This window comes from Patiria miniata, unplaced genomic scaffold, assembly GCF_015706575.1.
Source record: "Patiria miniata isolate m_02_andy unplaced genomic scaffold, ASM1570657v1 HiC_scaffold_5, whole genome shotgun sequence".
In the NCBI taxonomy this organism is placed as follows: domain Eukaryota; kingdom Metazoa; phylum Echinodermata; class Asteroidea; order Valvatida; family Asterinidae; genus Patiria; species Patiria miniata.
In genome coordinates this window covers 11,783,856-11,795,650 of record NW_024037072.1, presented here as the reverse complement: position 1 = coordinate 11,795,650, position 11,795 = coordinate 11,783,856, and the positions used below count along the sequence as shown (strand labels likewise).

Here is an 11,795-nt window from a genome sequence, read left to right as displayed (position 1 = left end):
CCATACGTTTTCTTTGTTTTTTTTCTTCAAATTGTATAGTATTCACACTGTACTCAAAATTCTACAACTTAGTTGTTATGGACCCCACTTAAGATTTGAGCAATTTTGATGCTTCAAACGAAAAAAACAAAATGCACGAAAAGCAAATGTAAACGTACCTTTGAAATACCTTCTGATAAGTATTTCATACATTCAGGAGTGCGTCAGCCTCCGTTCAATAAAGCAGTATTACAGGCTGCGATATTTAGGAATGTTTCCAGGCTGGACGAAACCTTTCCTTGATAATTAGTGCCGTGCAAATCCAAATACATTAATTTTGCATCCAATTATAGCAACACCTGTCGAATTTCCTCCTACTAAAATAAAGTGTTAACTACTATAGAGATGAGACTTATCTCGCAACCTGTGTACACATGCTGTGTTCTTGGTGCCATGACAACCGCATCACACTTTGCGATGCACGAAAAGGTCTCTGCAGTGGTTGAAGCTAACTTGACTTTCGAGATGTAAATCAACAGACTGTGTGTTTTGTCGATCGTCGACGATGACTCTAAAGATATCACTCGATATTAACCGTAGTTTGATTTAAAACATTACTCCACACTTTTGAAAATTCCATTTGATTTTAATTTTGTTCGTGTGATCGTGTCAGCTTTATCATATTTTTTCGATGTTTTATTTTTATTTTGTCGGTTGTTTCTCAGTTTACCGGTCCCCCTAAAAAAAGGGGGGGGGGAAGCAAAAGAAAAAAAAGCTTCACTGATATCTGCCATAAAACCGTTGAAACCCTGTATGTTTCACGAAACACCACAAGATATATTGAACTTTCGCCTATAGCATGTTAAAGACGTGCATTCATACAAGCTGTTCGCCTAATTGCGGTTTGATGAAAAATTCTACCGAGTCATCGCAATCAATATCTTCCAATCGTGCTTTTAGTACACCCGCTATAGAAAAGATGCTAACGACGAAGGACTTTACATTTTTATAGTGCTCAAGCAATGGACAAACACCTCAGCTTTAATATCTAGGCTTTAAATGTAACGGACAGTCCACCATTAATTTTGCAAACACTCCAAAAGGAAACTGTCAAGTCATGAAACATCCTACTTGATAAATGAACATCCTGTGAAATCATTGCGCCTCGTATGCTGTCATTTTCAAGAAAAGAGGATTACCATCATTTCCTCGCGATGGTTAGGACCAAACCATCGCGCTTTGAAGTTGGAGATTAAGTCCTTCGTGTGACATGGGTAACATAGGAATTTTTTGAAAGGCAGATTTTCCACGTGTACAATAGAACTCTTCAACAGAACACAATGTGGACGACGAATTTGATGTAAAAAAAAAGAATAGCTTAAACATCGCCTTGATATTTTTTGTTAGTTCCCTGACAAATTAAGCGAGCGGATTTGTTGAACGCACGTTAATTTTGAGGTTGCTGACTTCACATTAGTAAGCCTTCTACCACCATAAATGAAGTGGCTATCGCCTATGATAGCAATTGTACATTGCAGTTATTTTACATGGAATATTCTTTGTTTCAGTAGCAGTTTGATACTCACAACAGTCGTCATTCTAATTCCAGTCATAAAAATTCACTACATTTTGAAGCAATGGTATATATGCGCTTAACAGTCTGTGGTTTTGTTTAGCATGATGAGGGATTCTGAACACGCACTTTTCGTCAACTTCGCGTTCAAAGTCCGAGGTGTGGACGAAATATGCACTGGTGTTTCTGTAAAAATAGTCCACCGCAATTTGCCCGATTTCATGTGTATAACTTCTGAGGTAATTTGTACGAGCTAGTCGGATTGGCGTTATAAACGGACAATCTTCAAAGCCACGTTGGACCATTTGCTATTAGGCCTACCCGAAAAAAGTATACCGGTACCTATCAATAAAGACAGAAACCTCGCTCACAGTGAAGATATGACTGGTATCAAATACCCTGTAATATTATTCCTCCTGAAATGGTATCATTTGGAAAACAACTAACATTGAATGGGGTTTCGAAATATGATTGCCGCCGGCACACATTTTTTTTGCGTGCATCAGCAACGGAATTCAGTTAAGAGACCAAAACAAAAAAAATTGCACAGGGCCCATACATTTTTTTTTTTTTTTTTTTCAAATTGTATAGTATTCACACTAAACTGAAAATTCAACAACTTAGTTGTTATGGACCCCACTTAAGATTTGAGCAATTTTGATGCTTCCAAACGAAAAAACAAAATGCACGAAAAGCAAATGTAAACGTACCTTTGAAATACCATGTAGTAGGCTTCTGATAAGTATGTCATGCATTGAGGAGTGCGTCAGCCTCCGTTCAATAAAGCAGTATTACAGGTTGTGATATTTAGGAATGTTTCCGTGGACGAAACCTTTCCTTGATAATTAGTGCCGTGCAAATCCAAATACATTAATTTTGCATCCAATTATAGCAACACCTGTCGAATTTCCTCCTACTAAAATAAAGTGTTAACTGCTATAGAGATGAGACTTATCTCGCAACCTGTGTACACATGCTGTGTTCTTGGTGCCATGACAACCGCATCACACTTTGCGATGCACGAAAAGGTCTCTGCAGTGGTTGAAGCTAACTTGACTTTCGAGATGTAAATCAACAGACTGTGTGTTTTGTCGATCGTCGACGATGACTCTAAAGATATCACTCGATATTAACCGTAGTTTAATTTAAAACATTACTCCACACTTTTGAAAATTCCATTTGATTTTATTTTTGTTCGTGTGATCGTGTCAGCTTTATCATATTTTTTCGATGTTTTATTTTTATTTTGTCGGTTGTTTCTCAGTTTACCGGTCCCCCTAAAAAAAAAGGGGGGAAAAAAGCAAAAGAAACAAAAAATCTTCACTGATATCTGCCATAAAACCGTTGAAACCCTGTATGTTTCACGAAACACCACAAGATATATTGAACTTTCGCCATCATAGTATGTCAAAGACGTGCATTCATACAAGCTGTTCGCCTAATTGCGGTTTGATGAAAAATTCTACCGAGTCATCGCAGTCAATATCTTCCAATCGTGCTTTTAGTACTCCCGCTATAGTAAAGATGCTAACGACGAAGGACTTTTTTAAGGCCCAAAAAAAAGTCTCCGATTTCTGGTATGGAGCTCGCCCAAAAAGTGGTGCGGCGACGCGGCTTTTTTTTTTTTTTACCTGTTTTTTTTGCTTCAAATGTCGGCTGAGGACTGCAATTGGTGCCCGACTAAACTTAGTGAAAATATATGGGAGTCCAGAGAGACCACATAAAGCTTATTCTCGATCATAACCCCATCTAAAAACACGTTAAAATTGTACAGCAGCAGGATTCCAGTCAAACCAGTGAGTTTGGCAGTTTTGAGACATCACCTTTTATTGAAAAAAAAAAGTTTTCATTTTGCCGACACGCATGGCTACGGCGACGCGCGCGCATACCAGAAACCGGAGACTTATTTTTTTTGGCCTAAGCAATGGACAAACACCTCAGCTTTAATATCTAGGCTTTAAATGTAACAGACAGTCGGACACCATTAATTTTGCAAACACTCCAAAAGGAAACTGTCAAGTCATGAAACATCCTACTTGATTGTAAGTATAAATGATAGGAAAGAGCATCCTGTGAAATCATTGCGCATCGTATGCTGTCATTTTCAAGAAAAGAGGATTACCATCATTTCCTTGTGATGGTTGAGACCAAACCATCGCGCTTTTATTGGAAACCCATGCTGTGCATCGAAAAACAAAAAGACGCATTTTTACAGTTTTGACAATAAGTATGGTATCTACTTAGCTGAAATTTCGACTGTTTTTTAATAACCTGCTTCAGATGTAGTGTCTTGCTCTTTCTTAAATCGGCAAAAGACCTTTTTTTTTCTTTCTTTCTTTTTTGTCATATGGTGTCCATTACCATTACTGGTGTATGAATAACACCCGAAAGTAACCATGACAGGATGGGTCCATTTTTATTATGTTTCAAGAAATTGTAACTGAAGACAAAATGTCACTAAGATATTCGACCAGGGCATGACAATAAGTCAGAGCAGAAACAATGTCCGAGAGATTACAAAATAAAAAAGCAATCAGCCCAGCAAACGAACGATGACAACACGAGGAACATCCTACTCTCACGAGCCAACTTCAAACCTGACATCATTCAAAAACAAATAATAAGGTAAACAATCAAAATACATCAAAGTGTGGTCAGGTTATAAAATGAAGATGGAGAGGTGTCAATACAACTGCATGAACCATTTAAGTCCCTGACATTTAGACAAAAAAGACGTCTTGGTGGCATGCGAGACTGACAAAACCGAGTAGCTAGCCAATCTAGACAAAATTGAGAATCACTCATGTTAATACATGCCAAGGAAATTCACGTGACGTTTATGCTGATAAAGGCCAGGCATATCCGTATACGTCATGCCGTGGTTGGCAACGACCTGCAGGTGATACATGGCGGTGTAGCGTGAATTTAGGACTCTATGAAATACGGACTCATTGGTAGTATTGCGCATGCGTAAGTATGATAATCAGGAGCGTGATCGGTCACGTGAGAGGGTTTTACCAATAAGAGGGTTAAGGAGTACGATTTTCATAGGAGTCCTATTTTCATATGACACCGGTGCCCAGGCAACGGAGGAGGCTGTGTCACGCAGTGCGTATCCGATAAAATATTAAAAGGTAAACGCACGGTTAAGACTTACATATTTTTTCTTAAATGATACATAACCCGTGCTATTTCGAGTTTCACCTCGAAAAAAAATCGATTTGTTTGTTTCAATTGATATTTGCCCAGCAATATATTAGTTATTCACTTTTGAATGAGACATCGAACCAAAAAATCCATGCACCTACGTTTAGCTATTGAATTGTTTCTTAGCAAAAGTTCGAACTGCCAAACAATATTTTGGCTCTCGCATGACGGGTTCATTTTGTGTGCAAAATGACAGCCTTTTTTTTCCAGAGGGTTGCAGACGCCCAAAATCGAATTTTGCTTTTTGAAAATTGCAAATTTGTTAGGGTGAAATTTATTTATTTGAAGAGCACGAGACACGTATCTTTCAAATATAGACAAGGAGGCTTCGCCTCGCCCGCTTTACAACGGTTTAGGGAAGAAACGTATAGCGTCCACAGACAAAATACTAGCCTTTATCTAAACGGATAGTTTCAACAGATGATATTAAAGGAAGCAAAATCAGCACGTTGTTGCTACTGTTGCGGTTGAAAACGTTTCACACGATTTTGTGGAAGTTGAAAATCGGCCAATATTCATCGCAAAGATGTGCCTAAGGGCAAAAGGAGACGGCTTTCTGATGTAAATTCAGTTCACAACGAGTGGACTGGAAGAGTTTTGTAGCCAAGAGAATAATCTCCATATAATAAACTTTAGGTTTTATTAGTCATGCTTGAAATCAGTGCTTGGTTCCTGGGCCGAAAATGGGACGGTTTTCTGATATTTATTTGGTGAAAAGTCACGGCCGAGTGCCTTGGACTTGCTATTCTTCCTTTTGAAACTGCGTGTGGTCGTTACGGGTATTGATTGAGGTCGTTGCATGGTATGAGCAGATACCAAGTGTTGTTTGTTACCAACGACGTTGCTATGACGCGCTGGTGGGAAAGTGTAACTGTGAATCAATGGACAGCCATCGATTGTCTGGTGGTGCAACACAAAATTGAGGAAAGGCATGCAATATTATGAACAGACAAAAAGGCTTTGAGAAAGGTCTATACGGGAAGAGACAAAGTGGGCTTTGAAAATGTGTATATTTTGATGGATCGCTGAAGTAATTTCTGTTTTCGCGCAAGACAAAAAAACAGTCTCTTCCAGCGAGAGCAAGCACTGTGACCCCCGGTCTGCATGGTATTTCTCTAATAAATAACCGTAATCGTATTAAAAAGTAATGAAAGGTTTTCGGAAAGTGTACAGAGTCACATTGACAAGCAAGGGCGGATCCAGAACACAATTTTGGGGGGCCCAAAAAATGTTTGGTCCTCAAAAAGTGTGTCCAAAAAAATTACGGCGTGGGGTTCGGGGCCCGCTTAAGGGCCCCGATTCTTTTTGGATTCTAAATGCTCTGTGGTGCGATCTGAGGCAATTTCTGACCACTTTAACCAATGTTTTTGAGAAAAAGATGGTGGTGTACCCATTGCCTGACTTTATTGCGCAGTCACTTAAACAAAAAATTGGATTCGTTTTTTTGGGGGATGGGGGCCATGGCCCCCTTTGCCCCCCCCCCCCCCCCCCCTGGATCCGCCCTTGTTGACAAGTGTAATGCAATACCGCGCAGCCGTCTAAATATGACATTGGCAGTTCGGTGCCATCTTCGACAATAAGCGAATATTGCGGTCCAATTTGTAAGAAGATGGACGTTTAGGAGGTCATTTCATTTCTAGGTGGAGGCACATGTTAAGCTGAGTAGGCCTAATGGTATCAATACATATAAAACTCTTTCTTCTCCGTTTTCAGAGAGGCGCACACGGGAAGGGCACAGACCGGTAGTCGGGTGGGGGGAGGGGAGGAGGGCGGGAGGATCCTCCGCATGCCTCGATTCACACCACTGATTATCCGCTCGTATGATAAAAAAATTATATAATGGATCAATGAAAACAGTGTCATATCGGCTACTTCGTCGTCGAATGTTGCGGTTTCTCTCTCCACATATCGATTCTTAAATCAGGGTTTGTTTGAAGACGTAAAGGTAAGCATGGTATGTGGCCCTTGCCTGCCCTGGCCCGATCGACCGGGCCGATCGATCCGGGCCCGGCCAGGCTTGTCCATCTCCGCCTTTCCGGTGTCAGAAATCACAGACTTCACGGTATATTATGTGAAGCCAACCTTATGATCGGTTTAAGACAAAAAAAAAAAAATAGACAAGAGTGCATGTAGGTGTATCGTTCTCAGCATTATCGCTATATCTGTCTCCGTAGTCTTCCACAAAGCCATTTTTCCGAACGAATTATCCATTTGAACATTTCATTTTTACGAAATAAAAATAACCGCTTAGCTGCAGGTTCGAATCTCGTCTCGGATAAGTTTCTTTGTTCACAAAATAGAAATCTGCAACTTGTATTTCCAGAGACATCTTTTCGCTTCTCTGTTGCCCATTTTTATTTTAATTTTATTTCCAGCAAGAATCAATCTTTTTCCAAAAGTCCCTAAACTTGGACTCAAAATTTTATGTTCAGTAAAATGTGCGTAAATGACATCTTTTGACATTACGTCCATTTTTATATCACCGTTTTGTTTTGATTTTAAGATATGTTTCGAGTTTCAACCAGAATATTAGATTTCTTAAAATATTTGTTGGGCTATTTTCCTGGTAGTATCAAATTTATTGACTTTTGTAAACGAAACAATTCACAGACGTTAAGTTCTTGAAATTTTAATTTACACAATTCACAATGTTTGCTGCCCTACAACAGTTTAATAAGTTTCCAATAAGGCGGGTTCAGTTTAGCGCTTTTTCAGATGGTTGCAGACGCACAAAATCGGAACAGATTTTTCCCCGTTAAAACAAAATATTCAAAATAAAACAATCTTTAAGAGAATTTTCTTTTCGAAGAACATGGGGCTGACATCTTTAACAAAATCAAACCAATTCAATGTTCATCATGAATATTCAAGTCCACATGACACAATTAATAAAGCTTAATTTCTTACCTTTTTTTTAAATCCAAAACGATGAAGGACGTCACATCAAAAATACATTAAGCGAATTCCAGCACGTCTTATTTTGGCAAGCTCATTAGCAATCATAATGACTTATTTCTACTTTCCACTCACCGTGAAATGAATTATTTTCAAATTACGGTGTGATCAGAACAAACACATTAGTCTCTCCGGCCTATTTGCCTGATTTAGAAACAAACTAAGTCTGTGTGTTTGCGTGTTCAATAATTTCAATGCTATATGGATCCATTAAGGGCAACACAAGCTGTTTTGTCTCAGTGCCAAAGAATTGTGTTGATTTGTGCATTAAAATAAGAGCAATATATACCGTACAGGGGAGAAACAGTCGTATGGACATTTGGTGTACGGAGATTTATAACGTCACTCTCTTTCAGGATAATGTAGAGTACCCACTTTATAGGCTAGATCTGCCATTTTTCCCCCAAATTACTTTAAAATATCTATTGACAGTTTGAAAATCTTCAATTGAAAGAACGCCCTATAGTGTTTGGTTGCAATGTGGAGTTGCGATATTAAATATTAGGTAAATATAGATCGTGAGTAAAAGTTGCTGTCTCGCGTTCTTTCAACAAATTTCATTTTATTTCCCTGGCAAAATTTTCAAACTTTTGGGTTATTTTCGCGCTTTTAATACACAAAATATACGCTTAAATAATTGTAATTATTCCGTATTAAGCTGAACTTGTGCGGAAATTTTTTGTTCTCATTCAAAAGTGAATAACTTTGTAGTTGAAAAAAGAAGAACAATTTTAACATTTTCGCGATGAAACTAAAATATAACACGGTGAGAGCAACATGAACGCCAGTACAGAAGTTTTCCATATTGCACGCAACAAATAAATCGTGAAAATATTTTTTTTTTATTGTCTCAACATTTTCCTGCGATTTGTAGCCGGTATATTGGTTTTCTGATCGTTGAAAGGTTAATAACATATCGGAACTTCAAAGATTGACACGAGAGCAAAGTACTTTTTGTTGCAAAAGTACCTTAAAGAGTTAAGGCATTCCAGACGGGATTATGATAATTTTGGCGTGGACAACGTTGGCGTGCTTCTGATGAAAGCGCCATGGTACGCAATGTGCAAATATCGTTGAAGATGTCTGAAGAAACGGGCGCTTTCTGTCTTCTGTCCTTTTGAAGAATTTTATATTGACCATTTTTATGAGTAACGGCAACAGGGAAAAGCAGAGAATCCTCAAGGAAACTCAATGTTTCGTTTGTTATATGATTTGATGACATATCACTTGGACCAAGCAACTTACTTCACCCAAAGGTAAACGAACCCGAAAAAAGAGAATTCTCAAGAAACGCCATCGCCTGATCAGCTATACTCTTTGGGAAAAAGAAGGAAAAAAGACCCTCGACAATGAAACACGGGTTTTGAGTTTGTGATTGTTGCTTTGGTAAAACCCAAATTTCACTTAATTTTATAAATTCAATTTCTTTCTCTGTATTTCAGTAAGACTGGAAATCTGTTATAAGGCCAATGGACAGCATGAGAGCGCAAACTTCAATTATCTAGAAAAGAAAAGCTAAGAAATTGTACTTATTGGTGTGACAGATCAGAGGTGAAATACATTCAGAGCTGCTTGGTTCTCGAGGAACGGCCGTTTATTGCGCCACAACTTTTTCTGGTACCGTAATGTATTCTAGCGATAATTTTATTGGTATACACTTTTCAATGTGTTCCCATTCTTTTACGAACATTTTCAAATTTGAATGTCATTATCGGTGAATGTGATTGTCAAGATAATTACCATGATTGTTCCTAATTTTCCAAAATGTGTCGAACATAATATTGTTCTGAATTATTTCACACTCTTACGTGACACACTACGACGAATATCTAACCCATACCAAGGTTTTTCCCTGCATTCTTGAAACGCGCGAAATTAAAACCAAATTATCCTACACATTTATTTTCATCACTCCATTAACACCAAAAGTAAGATGACAAAAATGCTGACTTACAATCAGTTGATCTTGGGTTAGCCGCACATCTCGTTATTAATATTCCCTTTTCACCATATCCGAGAATCGAGCTCGCAGGTGGGCTGGCGGTAACCCCTCGGCGTGTGGTGCTACAGTTCCGCTGGCCGGAATGGATAATACCGATGCAGTGAAAGTGAGTCGCGCAAGCAGGTGGTGTGCTGTTTAATGTGGACGCTACTAAATGCGGACTCATTTGTTCTATTGCGCATGCTTTGTGAATAGACTGATAACAGCGACTGGTCACGTGCGAGGGTTGGGTCCATATAAGGTACAATAGAGCAGATTTCAAAGGAGTCCAAATTTCAGATGACACCGTAGCCTACAGCGCTATCACGGGCTTAGGGGCAAGCTACAGCCGAGCAAACACGGGCTAATAATAGCATTGCGAAAAGCCGGCCTCCCGGATTTCTGCCGTTCATACCCAAATCAGTGCATTGTGATGACCGCAATGTGTGTACCATATCCATGGCAGCAAAGTATAAGCAAGGACGCCGAAGCTGTCTGTGGTCTGCAACTGCCCATCATGTACCTTTTTGTTGAGTAGGCTTGTTGGGGCGGGCTAGGCATGTCGGGTGACAGTTATTTGACGATTGTCCAACAAAAAGAGGGGAGGTTAGGTAAGGATATGGGCTTGACGACAATGACTGGCTATTATATTAAATTATAATACGCCACGATGAGATGTAGGTGATTGGAAATTTCGGCGCATTTTTTGTCCACTTCCTGAGTGTTTCGCCTCGTCCAACTTAAATATTCCATTTCAAATAGTATGGGCCCCTATAATTGACCGGTTTTCCAAGTAGCGTCTCAGAAATGTTGTCACTGTGGCTAGCGAATACGGCATAAGTTAGTCCTTAGCTTCATGTTTGCAAAATGAAGCTATTTTAATTTTTTTAAAAATAAGATGACAGGTCCATTCTTTTCTAGAGCAAATAGACCCTACATCCTTGCTGTTTTAAAAGAATATTTTGAAAAGTGGTTAATTAAGGAGTATTTCTTTGAATACCGAAATGTTCACAGCCCTATAAAGCTGGTCCATTTTTTGTGTGGTGACGTTTATTTCCTCTTCATGGTAAATCACAAAAGATATAAAAGAATACAGATGAGAAAATCACGTCAAGAAGAGGAGACAAATTAAAAAGCAAAAGCTTGTGTATAAAGGCATGCCATGCATAATAAAACACATAATAAAATACAAAAACAAAAACAAGTTAACATTTAGAATCATAACTTATTTGTATGTACAAGTTGTAAATACAGGAATGGAATATGCAATGTGAAATTAGGGCTATAAGGATGGAGAATCTACAGAAGATGAGTTAAACAGGATATGATAAAATATATACTAATTAGAAGGTATAATATTAACAGAAGGTATAACTTTAGTTAACGTTTAAAAGTAGTGAATGAACTTGATCATCCTTTCAGAGACAGCGGTCAAGTATTCCATATTTTAGATCCAGAGAATGTAATATTGTTTTGGAAGGCAGATGTTCTATGTTGGGGTATATAAGTTAAAAGATGCTCTAGTATCATAATTATGTAAATTGCAATTACGTTTAAATATTTGGCTATAGGGAGTGTGGCAGGAAATTATTTAAATACTTGTACATAAATAAAGCTTGTTGTATCTGTTACTAAAGGTTAACAATACTTAAGTACTTTAAGTTTTGTAAAATCAGTTGACTGTGAGCCCTAAATGATGAATTTGTTATAATACGAAATTTTGTTCAGAACAATTAGTTTATCTAGGTTCGTACGAAAAGTATTTCCCCAGACAAGAAAAATAACGAAGTACTAATGAAGTGTACAGAGTTTTGAGAACTTCAAGAGGAACAATATGTTTAAGTCTACTGATCACTCCAATACTTGTCGAGATTTTACTCACAATTTCATCGATGTGGAACTTCCAAGTCAATTTATCATCAATAAAAACACTCAAATATTTAAACTTGTTAACTTTTGTTGAAAGATGTGTTATCTAATACAATGTTAACGTTCGATGAATTACTATACCTTTTTCGGTTACTGAAAATCATACAACTGCATTTAGATAAATTGAGGAATAAACGGTTCGCTTTGAACCAGTCACATATAATGTCACAC

General features: G+C 38.2%; 1 protein-coding gene across 2 annotated transcripts in view; it reads right to left on the bottom strand.

Moving 5' to 3' along the window:
* Positions 1-9,837, bottom strand: part of LOC119742200 — a 51,156-nt gene extending 41,319 nt beyond the window's left edge. For both annotated transcript variants that reach the window (XM_038218243.1, XM_038218244.1), the window contains exon 1: positions 9,669-9,837. The gene's annotated coding sequence lies outside the window, so the exon portion shown is untranslated. The remainder of the gene's footprint in view (positions 1-9,668) is intronic.
* Between the last annotated feature and the right edge of the window lie 1,958 nt (positions 9,838-11,795).